Source organism: Sus scrofa, chromosome 1 (assembly GCF_054392235.1).
Source record: "Sus scrofa isolate SSC_HxYL_T2T_F1_AM1 chromosome 1, Sscrofa_HxYL_maternal_Yorkshire_Landrace_v2.0, whole genome shotgun sequence".
Lineage (NCBI taxonomy): Eukaryota > Metazoa > Chordata > Mammalia > Artiodactyla > Suidae > Sus > Sus scrofa.
Window position 1 is genome coordinate 257320903 of NC_139383.1, and position 19930 is coordinate 257340832.

Below are 19930 nucleotides of genomic sequence, written 5' to 3' on the forward strand. Positions count from 1 at the left end.
GTCAAACCACCTTTACTGGGTTGAGCTGTGAAGGTAGAGAACAGTAACAATGGCTAACATTTCTAGAACACCTGCTGTGTACCACATGCTTTTCCAAGCACACTTCTCATAGTAGTAGTATTATTATTCCTACTTGACAGATGAAGAAACTGAGGCAGAGAAGCAAAGTCACCTGCCAACAGCTGCACAGCTTCTAAGTAATAAAGCCAAGATTTTAAACAAGATAGTTTGATTTTAGGATCCATATTCTTAACCACTACACTACACTCTCTCTCAGACACATTGATGGAAGAAGGAAGGAAAGCAGGTAGAAAATAAGAATAGGAAAGATTGTGGTGATAAGCCACATCTTGAACCCAAAGGACAAGCAGAGAAAGGCAGGTCCAGGCCATAGTCAAAGGCAACAGTGAGCATTTTCCCAATCATTTTATAGTTACAGCTTGGGGTTAATGGATGCAGACTATTGCCTTTGGAATGGATTAGCAATGAGATCCTGCTGTGTAGCACTGGGAACTCTATCTAGTCACTTATGATGGAACATGTAATGTGAGAGAAAAGAATGTATACATGTATGTGTAACTGGGTCACCATGCTGTACAGTCGAATAAATAAATAAAAGGTATAGTTACAGCTAAGCCTTCTCTATGCCAAATGCTGAGCATACAGAGATGAGTGCGACTTAGGCTACGGGGGAACACAATCATAAGTTAACAGGCAATGTTAATACAGACTGGATTAAGTCCTATATAGCACTGGAGGGGCCTAGCAAAGAAAGATGCCCCACCAGTATATTTGGAAGCTGTACCACTAAGCTTAGTAGAGCCAGGTGGTTGTGGAGCTTGGGCTGCCCAGGGTCACCTAGATGAACCATCTCCACCTCCAGAATAGGTCACAAAAAAAGACTGGGTTCAAAGGACCACTGGAGAGCCTAATGAGCACCCATGTACCAGAAGAGAGAAGCAAAGGCATAAAACCAGAAGAAAAGTGATGGGTCAAAAGCCCAGCAGCTACTATCAGAAACAGGGGTGTGGTGGTAGGTAGGCAGCTGGGGAGCCCAGATCAACTAGCAGAAGCCAGAATGGAGCAAGCAGAGATGCAACAAGGGGATTTGAGCTTGTCTGGGTCCTCATGCCATGTCATCTTCCCTACCTCACAGCTTTATCCCTCATTTTATTTCCTAACAGCTGACTCTCCACCGGCATTATGAACTGGGAACTTACTGACTCTGGTGCCCTCTAGTGCTAGGGAAAATCTGGCCAGAGTTAAGCATTTTATACTAATACTCCTATACTCCATCCTGCCATCCAGCTGACCTTCCCAGGATGAGCTAATAGCCTTCCGCTAAAAGGAAGTATCCGGCTCCTTCTCTTACATTTCTCCTCAGAAACATTCCATCCAGAGCTTAAGGCTGCCAGTGACCTGGCAGTGTTGGTGACTTCACATTCTCCCTCTGGGAAGTGAAGTGACTTAGCAGTCATAAAGAGCAAGATAACAGTGCAAATCGTCAGCGGTCTTGGCAGAGCAGAGAAATGTCAGAGCTGTTGGGTGTCTGAAGGGAGCCGCAGGTCCTGGGGTTAATGTAACAGAAAAAAAATGACAGCATACAGAGTTGAAGGCTAGTCCAACAATTATCAAGTCCTCAGGGAGCAAGTCTCTTGTTGACTCTGTTCTAACAATAGGAAGGGTGGTGTGCTACACCATCATTCTTCCTTCCTGATTTACAGCATACTGACCGACATGCCTGTTCTGGGCATTACCGTGTGCACAGTTGCCGATGTTCTATTATATTGGACATCCGTGGTATTGTTTGCCCAGAACCCCCTCCTCATGGGAACTACTCACCCCACCCATATCCATATGGCAAATATCTATGTGGTCTTATCTTCCCCCACACATTTGTCTAGAGGTGAGCATTTGACCGTAGGTGAGCTAGCAGAGCCTGTCTTTAGGAGTCTCCCAACCTGAATATGAGAATCTCTCTTTGGTGGTAGAAGTTGAAAAATATGAAAACCTTCAGTAGCTACATTTAAAACCATGTGGAAGAATGCTGCCTGCAGGAAAGAAGGTCAAAATTTAGAAAGAAGTGGAGATTAAGAAGATAAAAAATTTCTTGGCAGCCTCCAAGTCTAAGGACCCAGTTGTTCCTGAGGCCAGGTTACAGCCATGCTTCCTGCAGTTGGTTATGAGATTCCATGAGGAAGTAAATTTACAGGGTTTTAGCCTAAGTTACTTCCAGCTTGAGCTTCTTCTAATTGATTACAACAGTCTAAATCAACCAGGACTTGTGGTAGCACCAACAATGTGGTAAAGTAAAGTTCTCTAGAATACCCTCGGAGAACTCCCTACTTGGCTCTCTTAAAGGCAGGGCGAGTATGCAGTGGTGGTCAGTCCCCAGCCCAGCCAGATCCCATAAGTTCAGTGTGAGAGAAACAAGAAGCCACCACTTTCTCTATGCTTATCCACACTGCATGCCCCTCTGCTTGATCTAACATCTAAGTGGCCACTTGCTCAGCTTCTCCAATTGAGGTCTACTTGGTCTGCTTCTCTGGATTCGAACTCATTGCATCATTCCTGGCTATTTCTTCCCTTCTAGTATGTCTTCCAAGTATTCAAACCCTCCAACCAGCAAGCGAAATTAGCCTCTGCCACTCAGCATCAAGGGCTGAGCCTACGTAAGCGAAATCAATTGGTAAATGTTAAATGGTTTAGTACACACTAGAACTGCTCTGGAAAGTCAGAAAAGGGGAAAATCAGTGTAGGGTCTTATAGAACAAATGGCTTAGGTTTGGAGAGATAAAAATGACATTCCAATCTGTAAAATAAAGGCACTGAAGCAGAAAAGAGCTTGAGGACAAGAGACCTGGAGCCAAGAAATGAACTTGACTGGATAGAGTGAGTGTGAAGAATGGGACTAACATTAGGTAAGAAGATAAAATGGGGTCAGTTTATACAGGGTCTTAACAGTAAGGCAGAAGAGATTAGACCTGATATGTAGGGAAGTATCAGCAGGGTTTTGATCAATGAAAGAAGGAAAATAATATTTTAGCTATGTATTTTTCACAGAGGATGAGAGAGAATATCCCTGAATTACAAAGAAGGTAAGAGAGGATAATGCTTATTCTCCCTACCAAAAGCATTCTTTATTTTTCTACAGGATTCATCATTTATTATTTTGAGACTTTTTGTTGTTAGAGTATTGTCCAATATTAAAATTAAGAAAATACCAATGAGCAAAATAAAAAATTAAGGTCTTCCAAAGCTTCACATACAAAATAAGCATTAGGATATTCATATACATTCTCCCAGAATGATTTATAATATATATTAATTAAAAATTGATTTATAGGAGTTCCCATCGTGGCTCAGTGGTAGCAAACCTGACTAGTATCCATGAGATTGCAGGTTCCATCCCTAGCCTCGCTCAGTGGGTTAAGGATCCGGTGTTGCCATGAACTCTCATATAGGCCAGCAGCTGCAGTTTAGATTTGACCCCTAGCTTGGGAACTTCCATATGCTGCAGATGCGGCCCTAAAAAGACAAAAAGTAAATAATAAAATAAAATGAAAATGTATTTGTATTATATAAGTATGGCTTTTCTCACTGAGCAATATACTTTCCTTCGGTTGCTTTTGAGTGGTAAATTCCTCTATTATATTTAAAATATATGATTCCAAAAATGAAATTTATATGTAACTTCTTTAGAATTTTATTCCATAGCTCAGATCAGTATTTTCCTAAAGTCGTCCTATGGAACAGTTAGAGCTACAAGATATTCTGCCCCAAATCACGGAGTTATGTTTTGGAGAGGCTTCATGCCTTGTGGAAATTAAAGGTTCTTAGACGTCATACAATGAATTGATCAATGTTAAATAAAGTTTGCTCCAAGAAATAACTTTTCAATGAAAATTCATCAACATTTATATAATCCTAATTGAAATTAATGTATTCAGAAAGAGAGTTCAAAACACATCCTGATCAAATTACCCTACATCCAAGGAAATCATTGAAAGAAGACCCACTTTCTTAGACAGAAGTGATCATCCCATTACTCAGTGAAGCCAGCAGTGGCCACAGGGCCAGTTCACAAGGACTGAGGCACCGGAATTTATGAATGTGCTTGAGGTTGGATATGAAATTCTTAAGGTCCCTTTCAACTTCAAGACTCTATGAATTTTGAGAGTATTAAAAAACCTTCTTTCATATCCACTCATTCATTTGCCAGCCTCAAGCAAGCCATTTTTCCTCTGCAAGCCAAGGTTTCATCATCCATGAAATGAAGGATCTTTGTGTGAAACCAGTGCTGTCATCTGACTGTGGGTCACAATCTGGATCCCCAAACAACCCCCTGGTCTCCTAACTTCCATAGCCTCATGAGGACCTCTATTCTTTCTTTTGAGGAAGACATGGTATAACCAAATAATATCATCAAGTGTTGCTTACATGTGCACACAGAAAACACACCAAACAGCTGGAAAACAAAGAAAGTAGGTGAAAGGTGAAGTTGTTTTGCTGAATGGGTGTCAGAGGTTGATGCACAAATCCACAGGGAGGCTGAGAGCTTCTCTAAGGCTAACGTTCACTCTGAAAAATCTGTTCGCAGCCCTTCCATTTCCAGCACACCAGCCTCCCATCCACCAGCTGGTTCCTTCTGAAAAGCCTAGAGGCAAGGATAGTCTAGCTTTTTTTTCTCTCTCTCTTTTTTTCCCAGGAAAACAAATAGAAGTATTTTTTTAATGTTTCTAAGAAACTGAGGCTCAATCAGAAAGAGATCCTTTTCCTCCTTAAGGGAAAAACCTTCAGCTATTCCTGTGCAGCAGTCACATGACTTGGCTTTTCTGAACCCTGAGAGGGGTCTTGATGTTTTATGTGCTCCTCAGAGCCCAAAGAAACCAATTCTGTGCCCCATCTTTCTTCCTGGTGTTGAACAAGAAAGTGGGACCTCAAGGGAATTTTATCTGAGATATTCTGCAATATGGAATAAAATAGCTTTGAGTGGTGATTCTTTCTTGAGGTGAATGTCCACTCATCCTCCAGGCAAAATATCACAAAGACCAACAAAACCTGAATCTAATTAAGTGTGAGAGAGGCACAGAGCTGATTCACTAGCTGAACCCAACAACTCTGAGGCAGTTCTAAAACCCTCATGGCTCCTCACTGGATACAGAACTAAGCCTATCATCACACTTGAATGAAGTATACAAATTCAACCAAGTCTAGCATTTTTCATGTAGTGCCTGAGGTCTAGTGTTCCTTTGGTCCTGTGTCTCTTTCTGTAGAGGTCTGTCATTTTAACCTACTGTAAGGTTGGCTGGCTCTGTCACTCTAATATCCTTATGTTCTCTTTAGAGAGCGCCTATAATGCTATGGCTACTTACAGCACCTAAAGCAGAGAATGGTCCCCAAAGTCTCCAGAATGAGTTGTAGGACTGTCCTTGTACCTTCTGGCTAATTAACATTTGTAGAATTTTATCCAAGACCTCACCTGGTGTAGAGGTTGTAAAGAAGGGGATGTGGAGTTCCCGTCGTGGCGCAGTGGTTAACAAATCCGACTAGGAACCATGAGGTTGCGGGTTCGGTCCCTGCCCTTGCTCAGTGGGTTAACGATCCGGCGTTGCCGTGAGCTGTGGTGTAGGTTGCAGATGCGGCTCGGATCCCGCGTTGCTGTGGCTGTGGTGTAGGCCAGCGGCTACAGCTCCGATTGGACCCCTAGCCTGGGAACCTCCATGCGCCACAGGAGCGGCCCAAGAAATAGCAAAAAAGAGACTAAAAATAAAATAAAAAAATAAAGAAAGAAGGGGATGTACAGTCCCACCCACCAGCACTATCAGAGCTGTAAAGACCAACTCATCCTGGTTTAGCCAGGACTTTCTTGCTCTTAGCATTGAAAGTGCTATGTCTTGGGAAACCCCACAATATAGGCAAACCAGAACACTGGCCACCCTACATATCTACCAAAATAATTTACCAATTTACCAGTGCCAAATTAGCTTAAGTCAGTACAAAACATCTTATTTCCCTCAAAATGGCTTCTACAAGGTTTAAGTTTCCACCACCCCCCAAAATAAAAACAACGAAAACACAAATCTAACAGAAAAAAAAGAAAAAATGAGACCTAGAGCCCTTGCTACTCAAAGTGTGGTCCATAGCCCAATAGCATCTCTATACCCTGGAGCATGTTAGAAATGCAGTCTCAGGCCCCACCTCAAACCTGTTGCATTAAGATCTGCAATTTAGCAAGACCTCCTAGTGAGACCCTACGTAAAGACTCATGCACGTCAAAGTCTGAGGGGTACACAGGCCTAAAGGAAGATATCTCAGAGGCTGACTTTTAGCTTGGGCTTAAAGTTAGTAGAAGTGAGTTGGCAGAGGGAGGGAGCAGACAAACACACAAAGGCATAGAAAACAGCAACATATTCATTCACCAGGAGTCATCTGCTATTTCTGGGTGTGAGGGATGGGACATAACCTAGAAGGCAGACTGGGGAGAGGCTATGAAAGCTCTTGAACATCAGTTTGATTAGCCCTGTATCTTCTCTGCTCTTTCTCCTCTCAAGGCTCAGTCAGCTACTAAACTCTGCTTTATTTTCTAAAAACTAGAGCCCCTCCCTCCCCCTGACCAGGTCTGGCAGCAGCTGAACTCCAATAGTGCTAGCTGAGAGGGGGGCAGCAGGCCCAGGAAGGCCCTCACTAAGGGCTGTATTGAGGTTCAAGCTCTTCTCTCTGGAGACCTCTGAAGAGTCTGAGTCCTATATCTCTGGCTTAGGGAAATTAGTCTCTGATCAAGTGAGGCAGAGGAGAGAGCCAGCAGTTAAAGAGATGCAGATCAAGGACCTCTTTTCCCAAATAAAAAGTTGGAATAATGAGAAGTCTTCAGCAATGTCTCTCTCTCTCTCTCTCTCTCTCTCTCTCTCTTTTTTTTTTTTTTTTTTTTTTTTTTTTTTTTTTTTTTAGGGCTGCACCCATGGCACACGGAAGTTCCCAGGCTAAGGGTCAAATTGGAATTACACCTGCTGGCCTATACCACGGCCACAACAACACCAGATCCGAGCCATGTCTGTGACCTATACCACAGGTCATGGAAATGCTGGATCCTTAACCCACTGAGTGAGGCCAGGGATCAAACCCACATCCTCATGGATCCTAGTTGGGTTCATCCTGCTAAGCCACAATAGGAACTCCAATCTCTCTGTTTTTCATTCTGAGATATAATATGGAATACTGGCTACTTAACCAATTGTGTCTTAGTTTCTTAACCACGCAATAACATAACCCTTGTACCAACCTCTGAATATAAGGATTCAGTGAATTAATGTATGCAAAACTCTTAAAAAACAGTGCCTAGATCCTACCAGGAGATCCCTAGATGGTACTGCCTTGAATTTGACATAATGCAGGAGTTGGAGACATGACCTGCTGAGAAGGGAGCTGGAGTGTGGCAGCCAACCTCCCATTCAACCCAAAGGGCCATCTTCATAGATGCTCGCATTTGCAAATACATTATTCTTTGTACATTCTCCCTAATATGATCACTGAATATAGAACACTAATGAATCAAACAGAGGGTGAACTGAGACTCTACATTAGTCAAGGGATGATCAGAGAAGCAGAGCCAAGATGAGTGATAAAGAATAAGACTGATTACAGTGCATTAGACCTTGAGCTAAACAATACAAAGCCACCACACTGTGTATTCCAGCAAGGCTGGTCAATTTTGAGAACTTCATCCAAAAGCTCTAAGTCCATATTCTGAGCCTCTCTGGGAAGCCTTTCCTTTACACCCTCCTTCTTGGGTATACCACACACCACCCTTCGTCATACATCTATAACAAAATACGTGCTACTTGTATTCCAACTCTTGTGTCCATCTCCTCTCTGGATTGTGTAAGCCCCTTCAGGCCAGAAGCTGTGCTGTACCTCTTTTTATCTCCAGCTCTTGCCATGGCTCCTGTCATGTGTTAGGTCAAATAAGTGAAATCTCCTATCTTATCATCTCTGGTCCACCAAAAAAAAAAAATGACAATTTTATAAATTTCAGGGTTTTCAGAGGCACTGAGTGAATGTTTACCAAATAAGCAAACACAAGACAACTACATACTTATAGATTCTGGTTAAGCATCAAAGAAAGAAAGTACTTCATGTTTTTGTGTGGCCTCAGGCTCCTTAGCAGATACTCAATTCTCATTATACTTCTGAATGTGGAGATGCCATGAATGAAACCCAACAGGCTAAATACACAGGTTTTAAACCATTTTTAGGTTTCTAGAGCCTGGCAGTGGCTCCACTCAGAAGAAGAGTGGTTCCTCAAGGGGTCAAATACACAGTTTTCTGTACTGTTTTAGTGTTTTCGGAGGCTAGCAGTATCTCCACACAGCTGATAAGGGGCAGGCTCAGAGATGGATGAGAATAACTTCTGAGATGGCAAGTGTCCAAGACGGCTCAGGAAGCAGCTGCTGAACTCCGCTTGATTTTCAGCCCCAGCATCACGGGATGGCAAGGAGCCTCAGAGGTCACAGATCTCAACCATATATCACTTGGAACTGAAAATTAGCAGATGCAAAGTAACTGTGCTAAAAATCAAGACATGTGTCATGAAAGGTAGTTTGAAAAAATAAAAGGAAAGCAAGAAAGGAAGGAGATAGCTGACACAAACATATCAGCTTTAGCAGTAGGCAGGTGCACCTGCCAAATGCAGACCTTGGCTTCACTTCATCTAGCTCTAAGAGGTCTACAATTGTGAAGTGTGTCATGTTCCCCCATCCAAATGGACCCTAGTGAATGGGAATCTGGGGTTAATAGATGCAAACGATTGCATTTGGAGTGGATGAGCAATGAAATTCTGCTGTATAGCACTGGGAACTATATCTAGTCACTTATGATGGAGCATGATGGAGGATAATGTGGGAAAAAGCATGTACATACGTATACATGACTGGGTCACTTTAGCATACAGTAGAAAACTGACAGAACACTGTAAACCAACCACAATGGAAAAAATAAACATCTTTTTTTTTAAATGGACCCCAGTGGCCACCATTTGAAGTCGCAAAGAGGCTGGGGTTGCTGGGTCAGGGAGAGATTGCTCTGAACCTTCAAAAAGGACAAAGCTCCAGAGAAATTTTATCCTTACAGATGTGCTCCTGCCTGGGCCCAGCCCAGAAATTCTGTGGATTCTGGCCTTCCTCTCATTCCCAGTTCCTGTTTCTTGGTTACCAGCTCCCCTAACCATCACTGCCCTCTGACCTTGGTCACCTAAGGACCCAACTCTGGACCTCCACCCTCTCAGACCTTCCCTGGTTCTGAGGACAAGGGAAGTGAGCTAAGAGGAACTGGTTACCCTCACAGGCCATGTCACTTCAAACTGACAACAAAATGCTGAGAGGTAAGGGGTATTAGCTTCCTCTTAAAGATGAAGTCAGGTAATCTGCATAACATCACAGAGCTAATAATGGATGAAAAAGGAATCAAAACCCAGGTTTATCACACTCCAAGGCCATTCATTCCAAGATGCCACACTGCCTCTCTTTCCATGCTTCCTTGCTACTCTTTCTGGAGTCTCATATGCATCTTCCTCACCTGTGACATTCATTCTAATTCCTTTAACTTACAGTTAATCTCTTAAACTCCAGAAACTTCTCCCATTCAGACCTGGGCCAACACACAATGTCTTTTAAGGTAGAGGAGATGCCTACCATTTATAATCCACAAATGAAGTGAAGGCACACACCTGATCACACCTCATCTATCTTTCATGAGCCTCCACTCATGAAAGGGTCCAAATATCATGGCATAAATGCCATTCACAATGTGGCCTCTACTGATCCCTCTGGCCTCACCTCTCACCTGGCCCTTCTACCTTCTCCTTTTTTCACAGATTTCAGCTACACAAAACCTCTTCCCTAAGTAAGTCTACTCCAGGAGCAAATACCCAACAGGTTGGCCTACAGCACTTATTATAATAAGATGGAGAGCTTTTAACTATCTTGGTATCTGGTACTAGAATTTATCTTTGGGCAGAACCACTTTTACTGGAAGAATTTCTTGATTACCCCCCCAATGCAGAAGTTGAGGTCCTAGGACCCCAAGTGTGGATTGTTTGCAGGTTAGGCTCTTCAGAAGTAGATTCTGAGACAGAGTTTGGGATCCAAGATGTTTATTAGGACAATCCAATGTATGTTAACTGATGAATAAATAAACAAAATGTAAAAGATCTATATACTTAATTGTGGAATATTATTCATCCATAAAAAGGAATGAACTACTGATGCTATAACATGCATAAACCTGAGTGAAAGAAGCCAATCACAAAAGCCTACATAATATGATTTCATTTATGTGAGAGATCCAGAATAGGCAAATGTGTAGAGGCAGAAAGTAAATTAACGGTTACCAGAGGTTGCAGGAAGAGGTAATGCAGAGTAACTGCTCACAGGTATGGTGTTTCTTTTGGGGTTTTGAAAATGTTCTGGAATTATAGAATAATGATAGCTGCACAACTTCATGAATATACTAAAAATCACTGAGTTGCAAACTTTAAAAGGGTAAATGTTATGATATGTAAATTATACCTTGATAAAGTTTTTTAAAAATTAACGGTATTTGTTATGGATCAATACTGTGAAAGGAAGGAGAAGGAGGAAGCAGGACTGGGCAGAGGAAGAACCTAACCTGCAACGCGGGCGCAACAAAGCCTCAGCTAACCAGGCTGGGAGCTCTGGAGGGGGTGGTGCCCACAGGAGTGTCTCACATGAGGCTGAAACAGCCCAGCCTTTATACTTCCACCTCACTCAGTCACTGGATGTGGGTTACCCTGGGAAGGGTGTGACCTTAGGTGAGGTACCTCCTGCTGCTGAAGCAGACCCGGAAGGAGCTGACAGTGGGAGGCTGTCTGCTGACCCACTTCCTGGAGTGGGCAACAAGTCTTTCTTAGGGGGGGATCTGAGTGTAAACATTCTACAGGTTAGTAAGGAAGGAATGTGACACTTGTTCCAGAAAGGAAAGAGAAGCTGACAGAAGAAAAAAGGAGCCAGTGAGACAGAGCCAGTGAGATGGCAGAAAGCTGTGCAATATGCAATGGGATCCCACCTTATAACCCCCATAACTTTACCTAAGTTAAGGCACAAAGTATAGACTGTTAACATTTTGCCAAATAAATAATTCTATTCTAAAACCCTACCTTTTTGCTCAAACTCTCATTTCTTCCAGAGCCTCAGCTACCTGGAGCACCCATTCAACTAAATTTGTTTAAGGACAGAAGTGCATCTATTTTTTCCTTCTCTTCACGGACTTGTTAAAAGCCATTAATTATAAGGTATTATTTATGAATTAGGGTCAAAACTATGCTTAAAATCTATGAATAACAGTGACCTTTCTGAGTCATCAGATGTGGGCTGGGGCTGCCTGAGCTGCTAGTCCTATGCCAAGATGCTTTAGGGCCTTATTAAGAGTGTTTGGATTGGGAGTTCCCATTGTGGCTCAGCAGAAACGAATCTGACTAGCATCCATGAGGACACAGGTTTGATCCCTGGCCTCACTCATTGGGTTAAGAATCCAGCGTTGCCATGATTTGTGGTGTAGGTTGCAGACGTGACTCAGATCCGAGTTGCTGTGGCTGTGGTGTAGGCTAGCAGCTACAGCTCTGATTCAACCTCTAGCCTGGGAACCTCCATATGCCATGGATGTGGCCCTAAAAAGACAAAAATAAAAAAATTCAAAAAAAAAGAATGTTTGGATTCCCCATGAAGTACGACTGTACCCAAGTTTACCAGGAGATCTGACTAGAAATGGGGTTGATGGGACTCATTGTCTATAAAATCAGGATTGCTAATAAAAGAAGCCTTGAAAGCTTCCAGTCCTGAGCTTCCTCATGGGCACCACTAACCAGCTCTCTTTGGATGGGACGTCAGCCTGGCTGTGCTGTGGGATCGTGGGACGTCACATCCACTTGTAGCAGTGCCACTGCCCTGCAGGAATAAACATACCTATGAGACCCACACTGCCTGCCCCGGTGTCCCTCCCGCTGCCCTGCGCTTGCCATGCTCTGTGTGGATCTGTGCACAGCGGCTGCGGCCACAGTCCCGCTGCAAAACCCAAGGGCTGAGGAGTGAGCACCTCAGTTAATGCAGGAGTCAGGGCAGTTCTAGGCACTCACTCTGATGGTCAATAAATGTCTGTTCATCAGGTGATTCTGCTGCTCAAAAAAAATCTATAAGTAATAATGAGCAAAGAAAGTGGTGAAAGACAAAACAATAGGAAGTCAACCACCAAAACCAAGGTGGACTTAGTATCAGGTATTTCGTGTACTAGCTTTTCTTAAAAAGCACACCTGGAAAAGCTGCAGGAAAGACTGTATTTTACATATTGCACCTGGTTAAGAAAAGAATAGCGGGAAAATCATCAGGCAAAAATGTAAACCCAGATATCTAATAATAAAAACTTATTTTTGCAACTCAAACAACTTAACAACAAAAAAACACAATCCAATAGAAAAATTGGCAGAAGTCCTAAACAGACATTTCTCCAAAGAAGACAAACAGATGGCCAGCAGGCACATGAAAAAATCACCATCAGAGAACTGCAAATCAAAACTACAACGAGGCAGCAACTCACATGGGTCAGAATGCCCACCATTAATAAGTTTACAAGTAACAAATGCTGAAGAGGGTGTGTAGAAAGGGTACCCTCCTACGCGGTTTGTGGGAATGTAAATTAGTATAACCACCACAGAAAACAGCATGGAGATTCCTCAGAAAACTAAATATGGAACTACTATATGATCCAACAATCCCACTCCTGGGCATGTACCTGGATAAAATTTCAATTTGGAAAGATATATGCTCCTGTACGTTCATAGCTGCATTATTCACAATAACGAAGACATGGAAACAACCTACCTAAATGTCAATTGACAGATGGGAGGATTAAGAAGATGTGGTACACATATACAATGGAATACTACTCAAGCATAAAAAAGAACAAAATAATTCCATTTGCAGTAACATGGATGCAACTAGAGATCATCATACTAAGTGAAGTAAGTCAGAAAGAGAAAGACCAATACCATATGATATCACTTACATGTGGAATCTAAAATATGACACAAATGAACCTAGCTACAGAGGAGAAACAGACTCTAAGACATAAAGAACAGACCTGAGGTTTCCAAGGGGGAGCGGGAGAGAGTAGGATGGAAAGGGAGTTTGGAGTTAATAGATGCAAACATTTAGACTGGATAAGCAATGAGGTCCTACTGTATAGCACAGAGAACTATATCCAATCTCTTCTGGTAAAACATGATGGAAGATAATATGAAAAAAGAATGTGTATATATATATATATATATATATATATATATATATAGTCATATTATCTCTAGCAGAAATTGATGCAACATTGTAAATAAACTATACTTTAATAAAGAAATTTTAACTTATTTTTGCAAAGGTTCTTTCCATATATCATTCCATTTAGTCCTCTCAACAACTCCCTAAGGAAGATCAGAATTATTAGTATAATCATCATTTGTAATTGAGCCAACTGACATTCAGTTTAAGTGCTTGGTTTAAGTTTATACAGCAACCAAGAAATAGTAGCAGAACTTCACAAAGAGCTAGTGACTCCAAAGGCAATCCTCTTTCTGTGACAATACCATGCTGTAGCACAAGTGCCACCACCTCCTTACTCTCCATAGCCAGAGGGGTAACCACAAGTGAACACAGAGCAACCTGCTCAGCAATTCAAATGCATATCCCATGAGGCAACATCCACTTGGGGATTAACTTCTTAGAGGAAGTTTTTCATTAATTAGCATGGCTTTCAGCCAATGAACAGAATGAACGAAGCTACCCCAGAGATGTGAGGACTCATTTGTGTGTGTTCTTAAAAAAGTTAAACAGTAAAACTCCACACAGGCAACTAGTGACCATTTTTAACTCCAGTGTGGAAGAAAGAGGAATTTTAGATAGCAAGGCAGTGGAAGAAAATATCAAATGAAGGGCAGCTTCCATAGAGCAGAGTAGTATTCAGCCCAGGAATTTTCCTTCTCAACAAGAGTCACTATCACAACACTGAGAAATCAAAGGCACACATGGGAAGTTACACTGGGCCGGGGCAAGGTTATACATCCAGCACTGATATGGATTGGGCAATTAGCAATGAAGACACAAGACACTTTAGACAAAAAATATGTTTGAGAAACTGTGCCTCAACCAAGTTAAATGGATTTCTTTACTCCAGGACTTCCCAAGAGGAAAATACATTATGCAGCAATTTGTGAAATGGTGAATTCAAGCAATAAAATAGAGTTGTTCTCATTTATATCAACTGCAGAGAAACAGATCATTCTGGACAACTAGTTCAGGTGTGACAAGTACACTGTTTGTTTGCCTTCATTTCTCCCTCCTGTCCCCACAGCAAACATGACTAGTCTCTACACTCTGCCACTGATTACAGATATAGCCCCATAATCTTTAAAACAACACTCCATGGGAGTTCCCATCATGGCGCAGTGGTTAACGAATCTGACTAGGAACCATGAGTTTGTGGGTTCGGTCCCTGCCCTTGCTCAGTGGGTTAACGATCCGGCGTTGCCGTGAGCTGTGGTGTAGGTTGCAGACGCAGCTCGGATCCTGCATTGCTGTGGCTCTGGCGTAGGCTGGTGGCTACAGCTCTGATTCGACTCCTAGCCTGGGAACCTCCATATGCCGTGGCAGCGGCCAAAGAAATAGCAAAAAAGACAAAAAATAAAAAATAAAATAAAATAAAACAACACTCCAAGAAGCTACCACTAGTTAATAATAAATGAATTATCATCTCTGAAACAAAAAAGTCAGGCATAAAGCAGCATCAGATGAAGAAACAGACTAGATATTCTCAGGGTGCAAGAGATGACCACAGTCCAGACCAGGAAGACCTGCTAGCTAACTCCCATAGGAGAAGCTAAGGGTCAGGAACCAGATCTCATTTGTCACTGTACCCTCAGCACTTAGCACAGTGCCTGACATGGTAGACTCTATACATGTTTGGTGAATTAATGGGTTAATACCAAAAATCACATGGTAGTGATGGGTTTACATAGTCTGTAGTTAACTATCTATATATGTTGCTCATTAGGAAAAATGTATATAATTGTTCACTATTCTGGGTCTAGTTTCTTTCTCAGTTATTCTTTCTGCTATCCATATAAACACCCTGATAAGAATATCATCAGGTATGGTTTAAAGAGGCGTGAAGAACCACAAAGACTATAACACTCGCAACCTTGGTCTGAGTTCTGAATCTACATTTATTTGCTATATAACCTTGAGAAAATTACTTGACCTCTCTAGGTTTCAGTGTCTTCAATTGCAAAAAAAAAAAAAAAAGGATAATAATACCTAACTTGTAGGGTTGTTATGAGAATTAAAGATTTGTTATGCAAAGCACTTAATACAGTTCCTGGTTCTTTTTCTATTTATGCCTCTCCTTGTTTCCAAAGGGATTTAAAGTAGCTAAAAAGTTACCTACAGGAAGTACCTGGTGGCTCAGCAAGGCTAGGAGCCAGCATTGTCACTACTGTGGCTCAGGTCACTGCTGTGGCATGGATTCATCCCTGGCCCAGGACCTTCCACATGCTATGCATAGAGCCAAAATAAATAAATAAATAAATAAATAATACCTTTAGGAGTTCCCATCATGGCTTGGCAGAAACCAATCTGACTAGTATCCATGAGGACACAGGCTCAATCCCTGGGATCCGGTGTTGCCATAAGCTGTGGTGTAGGTCGCAGATGAGGCTCAGATCTGGTGGTGTTGTGGCTGTGGTATAGGCCATTGCCTACAGCTCCGATTCGACACCTAGCCTGGGAACCTCCATACGCCATGGGTACAGCCCTAAAAAGACAAATAATAAGAATAAAATAATAGCTTTTTTAAAAAAGTTACCTAGAACAAAGTAAATAAATTTAAAATAAAAGGTAAAATTTTCAGGACAAAAGGAAAACAAGTATAGTAAAAAACAGTAAAATAGGACTTACAGCATCTTGCACACAGTAGGCATAAAAGAAAACATTGGTGGTGGTGGCAATGGTTTGTACTAATAATATCAGGCATCATTGCTACTGTCATTATCTCTGCCTGGAGAATTCCATTCATCCTTCATTTTCCAAATAGACACTACTTCTACTAGATAGCAAATATAATGTAAAACCTCAAAAATTAAAACAGTATGGTACTGGTACACAAATAGACAGACCAATAGAACAAAACAGTATGTCCATAAGAGATCTAGTATATGATAAAGTTGCATATGTATGCACATAAAGTTTATGATAAAGTTTAGTATATGATAAATTTGCAAGATTTTGAAAACCTCAGATACAAATGTATAAACTAAAGCAATGAGACCTTAAGTAACTTGCCAAGTTTACACAGCTAGCAAATTATACAACTGGAATTTGAATTTAGGCATTCTGATTCCAGAGACCAATGTAGCAACTTTATGAAATTTTAAAATTTTTATGTAATTTTAAATTTATGTAATTTTAAAAAGAAAAATTCAGACAAGTATCCATAATATGCTACCTTTGGGGTAAAAGAAAGGGAGAAAGAAAACAAAACCTATTTGCTTGTGTAAGCATTCAGAAATTCTGGAAGAACAAACAAGAAACCAATAGTGTAGTAGTTACCTTCGGAGAGCATGGGGATGGGCAGAAGAGTAATGGGGGTTAGAGGAGATAAATATATTTATCAATTTATTTTAAAATATATGCATGTGTATTTGAACTATATGAATGTATAACAATCCAAAATTAAAATAAGTGCAAAAACTGAAAGTGTTCATCCTGGGCAAGACTTTTCAGACCACCTTCCAAGCACGGTAAGCCTACCCCTCTTCCATTTTCTCCTCTCAACTGCGCCTACACTTTTCTGGCACATATGTTGCACTGCCCTCATTTATGCTCCCCTCTCCTGCTCACTTGGCCCCAGCCAAGCTCTGATCTCTTCGAAGGCAAGCTTCTGTTTCTTTCCTTCTTGCATTCCCAGCACATAGTGCAGTCCCTGAAGTATGGCAGGCATCCAGGACATGGGGAAGTAAAAGTGGGAAAAGAGAAGAGGGGGGACAGACCAGCCAACCTTGTGGTATTAGCACTGTGGAAAGGGGAATCAACTCCCGCCTCTATGTAAAAATAGGAATTTTAAGAGGAAGTGGAGAGGAAAATACAGCAACCCTTGCAGAAAAGGTGATCTCAACCCAACTACAGCAAAGAGTGAAAAAGGGTACTGTGGGCCAGTACTAATCAGGGGGAAATGAGGAAGGTGAACCCCCAACTGAGGAAGAGGAGAGAGCTGAGACCGGCCCTGGAAGGGCAAGAAAGGGAGCACAAGACTGAGAGAACCGAGTACTCCGTGCCACAGGAGATTCAGCTGACGACTCCAGTGCCCTCTAATGACTGAAAACGAGACAGAGGACGTGTGAAAGATTAGCACTGGAGGAGACCCCCAGCTTGCCTGTGCTGACCACACATGTGGTCTACTGCTTTCCGTTCATTTAAAACTCTGCATACACTTAGCTGCAGGTTAAAGGGAGAGTCTGGGGGAGTTCCCGCCCTGCCACAGCAGAAACGAATCCGACTAGGAACCATGACGGTGCCGGTTCGATCCCTGGCCTCGTTCAGTGGGTTAAGGATCTGGCGTTGCCATGACCTGTGGTGTAGGTCACAGACGCGGCTGTGGCTCTGGAGCAGGCGGGCAGTTACAGCTCTAATTCAACCCCTAGCCTAGGGCTGCACCATGGGTGCGGCCTTAAAAAATAAAAAAAAAAATAAAAAAAATAAAAAAAAGGAGAGTCTGGGATTGGGTCAAGGATTTTTCTCCAACTGTGCAGATTCAATAGTCCTTATTTTAGATATAGGCACTGGAATAGGTAGAACTGAACTGAAACAATGTCTGCAATTTGCTTCAAAAAAATAACAAAATAATATAAAAGAAGCTTGGATCGTCCAAACGCTAGCCTTTAGGAAGAAAACATGCCTTACGTCAAGGATGTTTCCCCCTAAAAGATAAGAAACTAGAAACACCTCCCAATGTGCTTGGGCAGGGAGGGGGAATCTGACATCTTAATTATAGTCTGCCACCTAGTGACAAAGGACATTTAACGTACTTGCTTAGCCAGTCTCCAGTTGCAGGAGAAAGCTGCCCTCCACCACCTGGACGCCACAGCATCGTGTCCCACAGGCCTTGGTGCACCGCGTCCTCTCTGCTTCCAGCTCACAACTCTAGGAGAGCTGCAAATGTGGACAACAGCCAAGAGAGCTGTTCAATCTGCGGCTGACAGAATGCACACGGAGCCAGAAGGTCCACCCTCCGCCATCCAACACGGTCCACCAGCCCCTTTGCTACTTCTTGTCAGTTGCCAAGGGCTTCAAGGAGAAACAGCAAAAGACTGAAAAGGCATGCTGAACTTAGGCGTTTTCATCCACGTGCCACCGCGAGGAAGGAATACTATTATCTCCTCATGAATTGGGATAAATTTTACTCACAAATCTTGTGTTTATACAAGATGGTGGACACGAAATCTCCTATTAATTCCCAATGATAAATTAAAGGAATGTATTTTTGAAAAGGGTATTCTGCTCCAACTGCATACACCCTCAGAAGTTTCTTGTCGGGGAGCTTCCACCCACTGAAGAGGCGCCCCACAATGCATTGCGAGTCAGAGAACTGCGAGGGGGCGGAGCCAGGGCTCGGGAGTAGAACTGTGGCCCCTCTGGCTGGCACTCTCGACCATAGAGGGTTTTTTTGTGTTTTGTTTTTTTTTTTTTTCTTTTTGCCTTTTCTAGGGCCGCTCCCCTGGCATGTGCAGGTTCCCAAGCTAGGGGTCTAATGGGAGCTGTGGCCGCCAGCTACGCCAGAGCCATAGCAACACGGGATCCGAGCCTTGTCTGCAACCTACACCACAGCTCACGGCAACGCCGGATCCTTAACCCACTGAGCAAGGCCAGGGATCCAACCGCAACCTCATGGTTTCTAGTCGGATTTGTTAACCACTGAGCCACAACAAGAACTCCTGAACCTTAGAGTTTCTATGCGAGTAACGAGTCTCAGTGATTTCTCAGAGGTCTTCTGGTTCTCCTGCCTTTCCATTGGCCATCTAAGTTCATTTGCTAAAGATCGTTGGTGTTGCAGCAGTAGCATTTAATACGGAGCTTGATCCTGTACCAAAACTTTTTGTGGACCAGATTAGAGAATTTAAATCTAAGCAACAGACATCTTGAGGCCCTTCTTATATTGGCCCAGAGAATGAGCAAAAGCTGGAGAAGTTTTCTAAACTTTAACATGGTTAAGGTAGACACAGATATGTTCCCCAACCTCAAATTTGAAAATCCCAAATTTGAAGGAATGGAAAGGAGTTCCCACCGCGGCTCAGCAGAAATGAATCTGACTGACATCCATGAGGACGCAGGTCCCTGGTTTCTTCAGTGGGTTAAGGATACAGGCGTTGCCCTGAGCTGTGGTGTAGGTCTCAGACGGGGCTCGGATCAGGTGTGGCTGTGGCACCACCACATGCCGCAGGTGCGTCCCTAAAGAAACCAAAAAAAAAAGAAAAAAGAAAAAAAAAAAAGAACAGAGAACTCAGTCCTGAAGAAATGACATCAGACTAATCTGGTTGCTTGTTATGCATGGATTAGTTGTACAACCAATTAGTATCAAACTTGTAAAAAAAAAAGTGTCCAAGGTTATTCATCTTAGATTTATTTCTACCCCTCCATCTCATCCCCTCCAAAAGATTCGAAGGACTTAAAGTAATAACGCACATAATGAAATTCCAAATTATAAATTAAAACAGAAACCAAAACCTTGAAAAAAGAATACAGAAGATGAAGCATAGTTGAGATACAATTCCATGGTAAGAATCATCTGGGGAGAATTTGTTACCAAAATACTATTGATATTC

The 19930-nt window shown here is 42.3% G+C and overlaps 1 protein-coding gene and 1 pseudogene across 1 annotated transcript in view; both read left to right on the plus strand.

The window, feature by feature from the left end:
* Window positions 1-19930, plus strand: part of TMEM38B (transmembrane protein 38B) — a 774558-nt gene that overhangs the window by 204426 nt on the left and 550202 nt on the right. The gene's annotated exons all lie outside the window — the stretch shown is intronic.
* LOC146407123 (ATP synthase subunit ATP5MPL, mitochondrial-like) lies at window positions 11422-11877 on the plus strand (annotated as a pseudogene).